This window comes from Lutra lutra, chromosome 11, assembly GCF_902655055.1.
Source record: "Lutra lutra chromosome 11, mLutLut1.2, whole genome shotgun sequence".
Lineage (NCBI taxonomy): Eukaryota > Metazoa > Chordata > Mammalia > Carnivora > Mustelidae > Lutra > Lutra lutra.
Window position 1 is genome coordinate 76370226 of NC_062288.1, and position 16080 is coordinate 76386305.

Below are 16080 nucleotides of genomic sequence, written 5' to 3' on the forward strand. Positions count from 1 at the left end.
CTTATCTGCAGAAGTCATTTACTAAAACTAAGTTCTAGTGCAAAAGATGTTTTGGTGCAAAACCATTATGGAAAAACAATTTTAACAAAGAAATCTGGCCCATTGCTGCCCCTCATCCACCTGAACTGGAAATGGATCTGAATATTTCCATTTATTCAGCCTCATTAGCAACCCTACAAGCCTGCAGTAAGTAGTTACTAGGCAACCACTAAGGCAGGGGTGTTTATACCATTAGGCATCAATTATAACAAGCTTTATTTTTCTTAGAAAGTTTAAAAACTATATAAATAGGTTGTGAGATCTGACCCTTTTCTCATCTGATTAGGAGTGTAGAGCTAGCTATAAAACCAAAGCTGACATTTTCTTTTCACTATGGGGTATGTAATGTTCAATTCAAAAGGAAATGTAGTGTTTGAAGAATTAATAAGGACAAAATATTGATGCCCTTCAATTTTAATAAATATGCAGATGGTTTTTATGATCCACTCAGTGATGATTTATTTATGATACAAAATACAGGAGAAAAGCCATGAATGTGTAAGTCTCCCATATCTGTGAAATAAGCCACATACACCAACATTTTCCAGGCAATCATAATCAATTAGCTGTACACTAAGTTAATAGAGTTTCAAAAGGCTTTGGAGGGTGCCTGGGTGGCTCAGTGGGTTAAGCCTCTGCCTTCAGCTCAGGTCATGATTTTAGGGTCCTGGGATCAAGCCCCGCATCGGGCTCTCTGCTCCTCGGGGAACCTGCTTCCTCCTCTCTGCCTGCCTCTCTGCCTACTTGTGATCCCTGTCTATCAAATACATAAATAAAATCTTTTAAAAAAAAAAGGCTTTGGAATTTTTTTTTTTTTTAAGATTGATTTATTTCTTTGAGAGAGAGTGAAAGCACGAGTGGGAGGGGCAGAGGGAGAGGGAGAGAGAATCCCAGGCAGACTCCACACTGAGCGTGGAGCCCTACACTGGACTCCATTGTAGGACCCAGAGATCACAACCTGAGTGGAAACCCAGTAGGACTCTTAACTGACTGAGCCACCTAGGCACCCCCCTTTAGAATTTTTGACACATAAATTCCATCTTACATCATCCAAAATCTCACTTGATGACGAGTTTTTGTCTACCACATTTTTTAAATTCAAATCAGTTGAGATCACTTAAAATTGCCTGAAAATATGATACCATTATTTGAAGATTTTATTTATTTATTTATTTGACAGACAGAGATCACAAGTAGGCAGAGAGGCAGGCAGAGAGAGAGGAAGGGAAGCAGGCTCCCTGCTGAGCAGAGAGCCAAATGCAGGGCTCCATCCCAGGACCCTGAGATCATGACCTGAGACGAAGGCAGAGGCTTTAATTCACTGAGCCACCCAGGCGCCCCTGATGCCATTATTTGAAAAGAAATAAAGTAAATATATTTAGCAGAAGTTATTCAATTAACCAACAAATATAAAAAAATTAATTCAGAATATTTATAAAACAATGTCATGGCTAGACTTGAAGCCTTAATTATATTTATGATTTAAGAACTGAAAGAGAAAAGAAACATCAGTGTAGCTATTTCATTCCAGGGAAGGGGAAGTCACTTACAGAATAAAGAAAAATACTTCTGACAAAGCAACATTTAAATAGTCCAGAATGTTTTATTCTCACAATTAAAGAAATTTAACCACTGAAGTAGTTTTATGCTATCAATACAATATTTTTTTCCTTATGGAAAATCAGAAATAACCACATACTGACCATTACTATCAGACTCAACATCCCTTTATCATTACATCATCTTTTAACATTCATGATTTATTACTTTCAGCATTAACTTCTTCATTATTAAGAATCAATTCAGTTGGGGGACACCTGAGTGGCTCAGTTGGTTAAGTGTCTGCCTTTGTCTCAGGTCATGATCCCAGGGGCCTGGAATTAAGTCCAGCATCCAGCTCCTTGCTCATCGGGGAGCCTGCTTCTCCCTCCCCTTCTCTCCCCAACTTGTTCTCTCTCTCTATCTCTTTATCTCTGACAAATAAATAAATAAAATATTTTTTTAAAAAAAGGAATCAATTCAGTTGGGAATTATTTTACTGGTACTTTTTCCTTCCTTCAGATCTGTTAAGGACCCTATTTTGTCACCTTTAGCCTCTACTTCCTGATTAGTGACCATCCAAAAGGGATGAGGCCATTTGGGTCATGAGATACCTTTGCTGGACATATTCTTCTTGGACAGCTCTCAACCCCCACCCCATGTGGCCATAGATGCCAACTGGAATGGTGATAGGGAACCCCCTTTCCAGAATTTAAAATCTGAGGCAGGGGCAAGGGAGAAGTTGAACAGAAGCATTTCCAGACGCCCTGAGTTTGAGCAGTGGGTAAAGTCACCCTGCTTAGAAAAACCACATTGTATAGCTCAATTTCCTGTAAAGAATTATTTTGAGAGCTAGAGAAACACAAAATTGGAATCATAGATTCAAATGTGAAAGGTGAAGCAATAGAGCTTCTAACAGGAAAATATTTTCATGAATTTGTAAATCAGAACATAAGTTCTGACTTTTAATGCAATCCAATTTATCAGTCTTTTTTCTTGTGTGGTTAGTGTTTCACGTCCTGTTTATGAAATCTTTGTTCAGCTCCTTGGCCCCTCAGATGCTGTTTTGTGTTGGCTTTCTTGGAGTCTCATCCTGCACATGCTCAGCTTAGAATTTAGCCTAAAATTTGAGAGGAAATCATGTACAGATTTTTTTGGAATCTTAAGTTTCTTCTCTGGGACTTTGTCCTTCAAGTCCCACATAATTTGGCAACCTTCAAATCCTGACCTTTATCTCTCTGGTCCAGTAAAACTCATTTTTTCCCAACTGTTCCCTACCCTCATCCTCCCCATTCACTCAAAAATCATAGCCCCTCAAATCCTGTCTGCATGTATGACTTGTCAACCCCTCTACCAGTGGTTTCATATGTATGTTGTTTCACCTCTTTTTGTTGTTTTTAATAGGAGGATTGACCCTATACTAAGTACCCTGTCATAACTAGAACTGAAAACCACATGTGCTTACTTTAAGAAGGAATGTTTATAAAGAAAAAAACTTCCTAATTTTCCCTTGCCTAACTGGATTGTATCCAGGACCGTATTATTTATTTTCTCATCCTGGGGTTGGGGGTACCCAGATGAGACTCTCCAGTTGCCACTGACAAACAGAATCCAGGCACTGATCTGCTACCTCATCCAGAGTCAGACATGAAAAACCATGTTGGAAATAAAGGATGACATTGCACCAGTAGACATATAAATTCTATTACCAGTCTTAAAAATGGAGCAATGTGCCTCCTATTTCTAGGGTGTAGCATGCCTGACAGCTTTCAGAAATTAAAAGAAAAATGAGAGATTGAAAAGAGGAGAGGAAGAATAGAGTGAGGCTGGCCTTGGGTTTCCCTTAGTTAAGAGACTGATGGTCAAAGGGACATCTTTCGAAGAACAAACATCTCGAATGTGAAGATTCTTGTACATTCTGGAAAACTTTTGCAGATTTTCTGGACTTTGAAGTCAAATGAATATTGGTGGGTATGGAAGAACATCAACTCCAAGCTTGCAATACCTAACACTGAGCCAGCACATGACAAGAAGTCAATAAATATTTAGTCAAATTAATTCAATGGAACCAATGGATGGAAGGATGGAAAGTTAGGTGAATAAATGGATGGAGTAAATATCACTACCTACTTACTTTTTTGTATCGTTGGCCCCTTAGGCATTGTGGTGAAACTTAGGGATTCCTTCTCAGAAAAAAATTTTAAATGCATAAAACAAAACAGAGCATTTTCTTATTACTTATGTTCAAATCCAGTGATCAAAATTCTGCACGTGGGATGCCTGGGTGGCTCAGTTGGTTAAGCAACTGCCTTCGGCTCAGGTCATGATCCAGCGTCCTGGGATCGAGTCCCGCATCGGGCTCCTTGCTCATCAGGGAACCTGCTTCTCCCTCTGCCTCTGCCTGCCATTCTGTCTGCCTGTGCTTGCTCTCTCTCCCTCGCTCTCTCTGACAAATAAATAAATAAAATCTTAAAAAAAAAAAATTCTGCACGTAAAAAAAGAAAATTTTGTAACATAGGAATAGAGGTGTTTCTCTCTTCCATAAAGAAATAAGATGGTATAGTGGTAGACCCATAAATAATATAATTTTGAAGTCTCCATGAATGTAAATGATATTTTAAGATCTCTGTAAAGATTACATTGTGATTTTAAAAATATCTGTGATTTCTATTGAGACAAAGTCATAGGTATTCCCAGGTCTGTTATGGTCCATTGCCTAAATTCATAATTGAAGTAAATGTTAACAATCAGCAAGAGTGAATGAACATGGAAATAAAATTTTTAAAAAAAATTTTCATGGACTTCTCATGGAATTCTATCGATGAATCCTATCATTTAAGAAGCGCACTCAATAGATATTAAGGAGAGTTCATACCTGTTAAAATAAAAATTTCTATCCAATTTGAGACATTTAGTGAGTTACATATATAAATATATATTTATATAAACTTGTGTGTATGTGTGTGTGTGTATATATATATGTGTATATATATATATATATATATATATTTTTTTTTTTTTTTTTAAGCGGTGGAGAAGGATGGAAATTTTGATGTATTAGGCCAAGTAGGGTATGCCCAGAAGGGTTAAAGATTCCCAAATGGTACTCCCGCTCATCCTCCAAACAAAACAAAACAGCTCAGTCCACATACTGCAGAGAGGTTGTTAAGTGCAGGGTTCCATGATTAAGAGCCTTTTTCTAGCTGTGTGACCTTGGGCAAATGCTCTTCTCAGTTATCTCATCTGTTAAGTGGCAATCATAATGGCTCTTGCCTCTACAGCGTTGTTGGGAGGATTAAACTGAGTGATTCATTTAAAGCACTTAGTACAGTGTTTGGCCTCCAATAAACTCCTAGTAAGTTTTCCTTCATTACTATTTTCATGCTCTGCATACACCTGTTAAAGAATAAACAGTCACTCTTATGCACATGACATTTCAGAAACAGTTTATTGAATTTATTAAAATGATTCTACAACTACACAACAGTCCTAACAGGCTCTTTTGTATAAACTTAAATTTTTTAAGTCAAGTATTCTAAGATTTTAGATTGAATAGTAAAAATTCCCCATAAATTCTTGCAAAAGTCACAGTCAAGAAATGTGGATCCTCTAAGTCAGTTCTCACCAAACTGATGATTGCTACATTTAAAGCACACCTCTTTTTACTCAATGAGGAAGTGTTGTAACTAAATAATACTTAGTATTGATCCAAAAATATCATTAGGGATTAGTTAACTGGTCCAGTTTAGATTAGCTCTAAACTCAGCCTAATCTAAGCCAATGGGCTAATTTCTTGTTTTGTTTAACTCATATAATGTTATTTTTTTTAAGGGAATAATTGCTCACATTTTACAATTGGAGGATTTCATATAAAAATTCAGCCTTTCAACCTCTCAGAAGTTTAAGAGTACCTGAAACCACTGTGCTGACGCTGAGTCCCTTTGAGACTGAGACTTGTTCTCTCCAGCTGTCTAGAATCTCCACTGCCCTGTTTCATTCTACTTTACTTTCTTGTTTCCCATAATTACATTACTTTCTTGTTTTTCTGTAGGGTTTTAACTTCATGATCCCTAAGTCAGAACGTTGCAGTTTATGTGATTCCAGTAAGATTGTGTGTATTTATTCATTTTAATCAAAATAGTGGAGGAAACTTGGGCTTAAAAACATGTTTAAGATCTAGTAATGTAGGTATCTTGCCATCCACCATCAAAATGCACGTTAACAATTCAGAAATCCTTTGAAAAATGTCAATATAAGCATCTGTTATGAACTAAATTATGTCCCCCTCGAAATACATTCGTTGAAGTCCTAAACCCGAGTACCTCAGAATGTGACTTATTTGGGAAAGCCTTTACAGAGGTAATTAAGGTAAAATGAGGTTGGGTGGGGGGGTCTAATCCAACATGTCTGGTATCCCTATAAAAGGAAATCAGGACACACACACACACACACACACACACACACACACACACGGAGGAAAACCGTCTGGAAGAGGAGACAATGGCCATCTGCAAACCAAGGAGAAAGTCCTCAGAAGAAACCAACTCTGCTGCCAACTTGATCTTGGACTTCTAGCCTCCAAAACAGTAAGAAGATAAATTTCTGTTGTTAAAATCATCCAGTCTATGGTACTTTGTTATGGTAGCCCTAGCAAACTAATACAGCATCTGTTCTGAATGAACTCATTCTTCCTGGGCTCTCCCACAAGTGACTTTACATCACCAGGTCATCTCTGGAGTAAGCTCACATCTCTAGGGTAAGAAGTTATGGACAGACTTGAGGCAGTGAGGAATGCCTTGGTGCTTCTCGGTGCAAATGTTCCAATATATGGGCTTGTCAACCTGTAATTTCAAGTAATTTGTCTCTAATAATAGGCATAATTCTGAAGTTTGCATCTTTCTTTTCTTTCTTTTTTTTGGTGGGGGGGTGGGTAGTGGGGTTACTGAAAAATGAGATCAGATTCAAGGTCGTTTCTATATCATCTCATTCATGAGATTTTGAATATGCTTCAGTGAGTTTGACAAGAAGAGCACTTATTGCCAGCTCACCAGGAATTGCACAAAGCTTGCCACGTATCTTATTTATGTCTGTAGTGTACCCCATATGCAACTTTTCTATCAGTGTGCCCTGGCTCAGAACTGCCCATACCGCACAACTCCAGGAGGCTCCATTCCTCCAGTGGTCTAGGCTGAATAAGAGTTAAAAACACTGGCTGTCATTTCAGCTGCAGGGCCTTGGTATTAGAAGACTGGTTTGACCTGAAGCAAGTGACTATCTTTTCCTCACTATAAAATGGGAATGAGCATTTCAATAGTTACTTCACAGGGTTGTGGTGAGGATTGAAAGAGATTAACATGTACAAGTGCCTCATATGCTGAAAAGAGCTACACAGGGAGTATTATGATTTTGAGGAACCTTCCAGCCCTCAGGTTCAAGGATCTTTCAGCCGGACATCTGCTGCCTCATCATTAAGAAATACCACCAGCCCTTGGCTAGGTCAGACCATGGTGGAGCTTCCATCCTGTACACACATATTTCTGAGTTCTTCCAGGGTTAAGACATGGAAGGAGTTTCTCTTTCCCTTATTACCACATTTTTTTAATAAGAGTAAAATTTTCCCTGTCAGAACACATCAAGATGCCATGGTGACAATTGCTATAGAAATGCTAGATTTAGAAAGAAACAAGGTGATTTCAATTCTGTTTCCTGCTACCTGTGTTCAACAGCCTAAACCAAACCTATGCTGGCCGGAAGACAGAAAGGGAACACCTGTCCCAACTATCTTGCCCACTCTGCTCTAGAACCTAGAACGTCCACTTCCTGCGGCTTCCCAGAAGTACTGCATAGAATAAAGTGCTAGCCTAATATTATTTGGAACACATATATACTGGGATAACATTAACAAAAAAATTTTTTTTAACATGTAACTATCTGCTGGAATCTAGATCATAGGCCATTAACTCAAATGATTACCAAAAGCCAGATATATGGGTTATCGGAATAAGGGTGGCCAAGGGTTTAAGGCAATAGAGAATGATGGGGGACTTGAGCCAATAGAAAGGCACAGGCTCTGTCCAACTAAACGGGAATATTTCCTTGAGCCGAACCAAGAAACACAAATGCAGCAATGTCAGAGCTTCTCATTTTTTCAAGAAATGGAAGAAATCAAATGTTTATGTGAAATTTTCCAATTTTAAAACATATCTGCAAGTCAAATCTGGCCATGGCTGCCAGTGTTCTGGTTGATTGATGCCCTGAATCCAAGAATCATCTCCTCCCAGTTTTAAAGTAGAGAAAAATGGAAGCATGCTGAAAACGTGCATTCTCAGTAGCCTCCACAGGTATCCTTATTGAATAAGGCCCTTTTGGAAGCTAAGCTGTATGTTTTAACCAGCAGCCCAGGAGATTGATCTGGAGATCACTCAGGGACCACCTTTTGGAGCATGCTGCTGAAGACCACAAGCTACTCCTAAGATAATACTCATCTTTGTGCCCCTGGGCCTAGTACATTATCAAGCATGGGAAATTTTAGGAGTGAATGAATTCTTCCTTATCCCAGGGCTGTATCACCACACTAGTATATATTTACTAAAAAGGTGTATTAATTCATTTTCATCTAATTGTCCTTAAGTAGACTAAGCAAATAACCTTGGATTGAGGCAGAAGATGAGAGCAAGAAAAATTCTGGAACATGGGACATTTTCTGGGGAGAGCAGGTCTGAGTGTCGATGTATGATTCCCACAGCGTCCAAAGAGCTCAGAGGTGCTGAGAAACGCTTAAAGGGATCAGAGTAACTGTAACTGTTGTACCACAACAGCAAAGTTCGACACATTAGAAAATCATTAGGCCCTGAATATGTAGCAATTACCATTTATCTTCAGGTATTTTCATTTCTTAAAATTATAGCGGTTAATAAAATATATCTATGAATTAAGGACAGATAGTAATAGAAATCTCTCAATCAAAATACAATAAGTATTGATATCTTATTTCAAACTCCACATTTTCTTGTCTTAATTTCTCTTGAAACTCATTTATATATTCCTCTAATTATCTTTAGAGTGAACCACAAATTTTCATTTATTAGAAGTATCTATGCAGCAATATTTCCTGCTTCTCAAGAGGGGGTAGTGAATTTTTAATCAAAGTTGATTTTGGAACAACACTAAAGAATATTTAAAGGTTTAGATTTTCCTAAATTAATTATTTTGAGGGCCAGCAGAGTAAAAATGATAAGAAAAGGATATAATAAAAACAATATATAGTGACATTTAACATCTTCTTACTAATTATCAGGATCTCCCATTCTCCACCTTCTTTTTTTAATAGAAACTGGAGTTTCCTTGTCCTCTTCTTTATCTCAATAAACTAGACTGCTGGACCCCCAGGTTGGTCCTCTTATCTCAACTCGTTTAGCTCTGTCCTCTCTGTTATCTGCTTGGAATCTATCCCATTTTGCCTTGTGACATTATCTGATGATCCTAATATAATTGTTGGCAAACTTTTTCTATAAAGTGCAGGGTGGTAAATATTTTAGGCTTTTGGACATACACTGTAGCAACCACTCAACTCTGCCCTGTGCAGTGTGAGAGTGGCTATAGAGGCTGGGCCAGAGTTGTTCTGCAATGAGCCAATATTTTGCTTATCTTTGTTCTAATAGAAAAGTATGTACTTTTTGCATTATTTACAATTATATCTTGTCCTCCCAAATAGACTGTAAATTCCTTGCAGATAGGGAAGTCTGTCTCCTGTTTTATAACACCTATGTCTACAATGTTTAGATCCTTAAATGGGATTGATAAATGTTGGGTGATTGATTTTATGTGTGTGTGCAGGGCGAAAGTCTCAGAAAATGAGAGAATTTTTGAATGGAAGAGACCTTGGCTCTCATCCATTCTTTAACTTTACAGATAAAAAACCAAGCCCTCTCCCCCCCCACAAATTTTATATTAATTAGAATTTTAAAAACAAAAGTAAATCAAGGCCCAGATCAGCTTTTGATTTTAGCCACACAGAAGTCACTTGTTAGGCTTCAAACAAATTTAATTCTAGTGATGACAACTTTGTCTACTTTCTTTTAACATCCAAATGAAATAATGTGAGCTCTCATCCCATACAACCAGGTATGTCCAGGGCCCTTTTCTATATTTCTAAGGATTTCCTAGAGGCATTTTTAGTCCCCTGATGTTAGTCCCTTTCCCACTGCTCTGAATTCTTACCTTTTGACCTACTTGCCTTCAGATCTCCAAATCATGCCATGGGTTTCTTTTTTCTGCACAGTGGAGGATATATTTTTAGCTTTTCCCATCATAAAAAAAAAAAAAAAAGAAAAGAAAAAAGTCTCCACATTTAAACCCAATGTGCTTTTTAATAAATGTAAAACTCCAATCCCCTGCTGATTCAGAAAACTCCAACCCTGCTGAAGGTTGCCAACATTTGTATATTCCCAGCAGCCAAGAAGATGGTTGAATTTTACTTGTAAAAGTTTCAGCATAAAAACACTTATTTTTCAAAATTTAAAATTGCATTGTTATGCTAAATATGTTTTCTCTTACTACACACACTTCCCATACCTTCAGAGATCCTAATTTCTACCTACCAGCCCAGAAATCCAGGCTTCCCTGGTGAGAATCATGAGCCTTAAGGAACTGAGTACAACTCCAACACTGCCAGCAAAACCAGGGTAAATTTACAGAGTACCCAGGCTCAGATTCCAGGGAACAGACAGATGATGGTAACATCCTGCTACTTCTGGAGTCCTACAGAAGGGAGGCAGCCAATTTTACATACTTCATATGTAAATAGCAAATAACAATAAAGGCTCTCATTTAAAGAAAAAGCACCACAGTGCTGTGATCAGTGATAATAGTAGTGGTGGGAGACTTCCAACTGGATTAATGGAATTGAGGGGTAAAATAAAAAGATGACCCAGAACAAAGGGTATTCTCTTAACTATGCCTGGCTAATGAGATCTTTAAACCCTTATAGGGAATGAACTGGAATATATATCATTTGTGGTGGTCAAGTAACATAATGTCTGAGCAGAATTATCATTCTACAAAACAGGTTTCCTAATTCTAAACCAATCCTTTTGATGATTCATCAAGGTATTTTACAATAGCTGTCTAAACTAAGGAACAAAAGAGGGTAATAATTTTTGACCTTTTATAGAGTTTATATTATGTCTCCATGTGCTGTTATATGTTATGCTGGATATTTAGCCTACATAAATTTTCGATCTCAACCAAGTTCTATAAACTAGTTCTCTTATGGCCTTTCACAAAATAGAATAAAAGTGTGGCAGAGGCAATGCTCTGCTCTCTAAGTCCATTTGATCACAGGAGGATGGCATTTCTCAGCCTGATGGGTAGTTTGGGGTGAAGTGACTAGTTCTGGTAACTTGGCTATAAAGAGAATTGACACATACAACACATCCAGGCCATAGCACAGAGAACAGCTATGATCTCTTTTCCCCTGATCAAGGATTTAGAAATCAACAACTCCATATGGCATAGCTACGAAGTATATCGTTGAATCACCACCTGGATGAGCGGTGCCTCCAAGAGTTACTGGGAGTAAGAAAACATGTTGATTGTGTCGAAGTGAAATGGGGGGAGTAATTTATTACCACAGTATCATCAGAGCCTATCCCAGCATAAACAATCTGAAGAAAGAAAGAGGAAGGAAGGAAGGAAGGAAGGAAGGAAGGAAAGAAGGAAAGGAGAAAGAAAGAAAGAAGAAAGAAAGAAAGAAAGAAAGAGGGAGGGAGGGAGAGAGAGGAAGGAAGGAAGGAGGAAGGAAAAGAAAGAAAGGTGCCTGGGTGGCTCAGAGGGTTAAGCCTCTGTCTTCTGCTCAGATCATGATCTCAGGGTCCTGGGAACGAGCCCCGCATCAGGCTCCCTGCAGGGAGCCTGCTTCCCCTTCTCTCTCTGCCTGCCTCTCTGCCTACTTGTGACCTCTCTCTCTGTGTCAAATAAATAAAATATTTTTTAAAAAATAAAGAAAGAAAGAGAGAAAGAAAGAAAGAAAGGTGATATTTAAAATACTAGGAAAAGTTATCAAAATAAAACACAATTAAAAATTGGAATTAGAAAATATTTTAAAAGAAATGTAGTTTGGGGGCGCCTGGGTGGCTCAGCGGGTTAAAGCCTCTGCCTTCAGCTCAGGTCACGATCCCAGGGTCCTGGGATCGAGCCCCACATGGGCTCTCTGCTTGGCAGGGAGCCTGCTCCCTCTCTCTCTGCCTGCCTCTCTGCCTACTTGTGGTCTCTGTCTAATGAATAAATAAAATCTTAAAAAAAATGCAGTTTTGTGACTTTCTGTGATATTCATTATCTGAGAATAATGAACTATGTTTTTGTTTTTTTTTAAAGATTTTTTTATTTATTTATTTGACAGACAGAGATCACAAGTAGGCAGAGAAGCAGGCAGAGAGAGAGGAGGAAGCAGGCTCCCTGTTGAGCAGAGAGCTGGATGCGGGGCTCAATCCCAGGACCCTGAGATCATGACCTGAGCCGAAGGCAGAGGCTTTAACCCACTGAGCCACCCAGGCGCCCCAATAATGAACTATGTTAATGAGGAGAATCACAATCTTGGATTGCATAAAAAATTATATAAACAATAAATTCTTAGAACTTGAAAGTGAGTTTAATGATTCTTTAAGACTTAAAGCCTTTTGGTATGGATCCCAGATAGAACAACTTTGGCGTCATATAAGGCCCCAAACATTATAGCAAATCCATGAAACTATTTACATTGTAAACAGTAGTTTATTTTCATGTATATCTATGTTATACAAATTAAACAATAAGGCCACCATGTTAAAGAAGACTGGTTTCCAGTGCTCTTGGAAACCCAGGCTACTACCTGTTTTTGTAAATAAACTTTTCTTGGAACACAGCTGTGATCATTAACTTATGTACTATTTCTTCAACAGCCTAACTGAGTGGCCGCAATGGCGACCGTGCAGTTTGCAAAAGCTAGAATCTTTGCGCTCCAGCCCTTTATGGATAAAGAAGACCACAGCAAAAACATAAACACAAAAAGCTTTGTTCTTTGAATCCTAGGATATTCCGTAGGTTTTTAACTACATCCAATTTTTATCTTAACACACCTACATTTATATGCCCCACTCTGTGATGGACTGAATGTTTATTCTGCTCTCCCAGCACCCATTTGTATGTGGAAATCCTTATCCCAGTGTGATGACATTAGGAGATGGGGCCTTTGGGAGGTAACTAGATCGTTAGGGTGGAGCCTTCCTGAAATGTATTAGCGCTCTTACAAGAAAAGACCAAAGAGTTAGCTGACTTTCTTTCTGCCTTGTGAGGACACAGAGAACAGATAGCCATCTGTGAGGAAGAGACCACTCACCAAAAACCTGGTCATGCTGGCTTCCTGATCTCAGACTTCCAGGCCTCAGAACTGTGGGAAATTAGTGTTATTTCTAAGTCACCCAGGCTATCATACTTCGTTCTCGCAGCCTGAACTAAAACACACGCATCGGATGTGAAATCTTAACGCCTCATCTAATTATCTCAAATTCTGAATGAGAGGAGTAAAGAGTACCTTACATTTTACCGTTTATGAGATGCGTCTTCAATGTCTGGCTCTATTGCTTCTAATTCTTCTTCCAAATTATCTTGCACATTATTGTCAGAATAATCTTTCAATTTATTGGTAAAACTTCTAATTAATAGCTCTTCTATAGTCTCTATAGCCTTGATAACATTCACTAGCTTCTCAATGCTCATGGTATCAAATAGATCTTCCATTCTCCATAATCTAACTAGCCCCTCCAAGACAATATTATTTTCTATCTCTCCATAACATTCTTTCTGTGTCAATCTCATAAGAATTTTCACTTTTTTCTTAATATATTATATTGGGAAGAATTGCACTTTGTCTTTAAGTCACTGAAAACTTGACTATAATGGCTTAAGCAAATAAGGATTAATTTTTTTCCTCCCAAATAACAAAAAATGGGGAAGGGAGTGGCAACCGTTTGACTTAGAAATTCAACAATTTTGGCCATATATATATATATATATATATATATATATATATATATATATTTTAAAAGAGAGAAGGAGCACAGCAGTTTGGGGGAGGGGCATAGGGAGAGAGAGAAGCAGACTCCCACTGAGCAGGGAGTCAGAACTGATGCAGGGCTTGATCCCAGGACCCCAAAACCATGCCCCAAGCTGAAGGCAGACACTTAACCTACTGAACCACCCAGGCACCCCCAGGGCCTTGCATTTCTTGAACTCTCTAGAGTTTTTCCTCATAGTCACAAGATAGTTACTGTAGCACCAGCCATCAAATTTAATATTCAAGGCAGAAAGAAAGGGGAGAGGTTAGTATAGACCATAGCTATCCCTTTTATCAACAAAGCAAAAAGTATGCCTGAAACCCCAAGTGGAGTTCTATTCATGTGGCTTATTACCCAGAACTAAGTTTCATGTTCACATGACCTCCTTTAGACACAAAGGAGGCTTGGGGATTATTTCCCTTCTCTGAGTCCTAAGTAGAGGCAGACAAGGACAAAGGGCTAGAAAACCATGTTGGGGTCTACCATATAGACATTAAGCTCCTGTCTCTCTCTATGTTCTCCTACATGATTTCCCCCCTTTGTAAAATGCTTCCTCCCTCTCTTCTTATGCCAAATCATACTCATTATTTTTCCCGTGTCCAGGTTCACATTCCATGTCTTTTGTTAAGCATACACTGAAGCTTCCAGCCACCATGATCCCTCCTTTCTCTGAAAACATTTTTTTGCACACATAAACACATAAAAATCTAAATTTTTAAAAAACTAAATTATGTTCTCCTTAGGTCAAATGTCCTCCTGATAGAATCCTTAGTTCTTGATGGCAAGACTGTAGTATTTTCTCTTCAGTATCTTCTCCAAAAGACAGTCTCTTTTAGGTAAAAGTAGATGTCTTCAAAAGAGACACTTTTATTTCAACTATGTTTCAAAGGACCTCACAGAATTTAAATTATTTTTTAAAACTATATTTAAAACCACTATTGTGGCTTTACAGTAATGAAACCGGGCCCTTAAGCCAAACACAAGTATAACTTTAGGTTATAGCTTATACATTTTGGTACATTTACCATTATTTATAAGACAAAAGATAGTGACTTTAAAATGCAATGTATTTTTACATCTCTCTCTTTTTTTTTTTTTAAACTTTTTAGATGCTGATATCTTACTGGACTGTAAGAACTCCAATTCACATATATCACATCACATAGCAGGTCAGCTTATGATAGTTCCAAAAAATGTGGATTAGCTAGGAATTTAAACAGAGTTCTTCTTTGTGTTCTTAAGGAACTTAAGAGGTTGGAACTTTTTTAAAAAAATCTTTTTGGGGCCGCTAACCAACTTTTTAAAAAGCTCTAATCTGTTTTTTAGCACTTCTTTACTCATAAGGTAAATCTTATTTTTCTCCCCACTCTTTTTTAGGGCTTTGTGTTCTCCCTTCTGAGCTAAGTACTTTCAGATTTGGTTTTTCAGATGAAATATATGCCTTTATCTCACATCAGAATGATTCGTTCCCCAAACAGATGACCAAGTAATTGAACATTGCTTTAATTTCCTAGGTGGAGATTTGAATGCATATAATTTGTAATAACTCACATGATTGCATATGTAGGGACACTTTTGAAAAAAATGTGGAATAGGAATCATTGAAAAGAATTCCTAGATGACTTAAAGTGAATCTGAGCGTTGGGTACCAATGTTGGCTTAGAACACGTTGCCCCACCAACAGGAACAAGGTCTTGAGAAGATACTGAGAATCTGAAGCCGGAAAAGCTGTAGGACTACAGGGTACACATGATTTGACATAAAAAGAACGCAGCGGGCCATAGGCCCAGATGAGAGGATGCAGCCCCACTCCTGGCCTGCTTCTCAGGGAACAGGCTCTTCCATGGAGGAAGAAACCATGTACCTTTTGAAGTTCTGCCACATCAATCACAGGTCTTTATATACCGATTAACTGCCTCTCTCGGCAAGAAGGATGAGCCAGCTAGCTTTCTCAGCACAAAGAAACCAGTTTTGCCTCTTGTGAATTAACCCTTCCATTGCCAGGTGAAGTATTTTTCTGGATAATGAAAACAAAGAAGTAACATGTTTCATAGGATGGCTAGCAAAAATAAATAGTGATTATCTTCTGGCTAAACTTTTGCTGAAAACTCTAAGATCATTATCTACTGATGTGGAAGGACTGCTAAAACCCCAGAGGTAGCAAAGGAGAGAGAAGCAAATTGAAAGTGTTCCTGTGCATTCAGTTGGCAGCCGTCTGAATCCATTTGAGATGAGCAAGAAACCCAAGTAGACATGGGTTCACAGAGAACTACTGTATGCTTGATGTTTGGGAGAATGCATACAAGAATGTATTTGCAGTGTTGAGCAAGTAAATTATCCAATTCTGCCACTTGGATTGATGTCCAAACAGGGAACAGTAATGATACCTTACTTTTGAAAATTTAGTTAC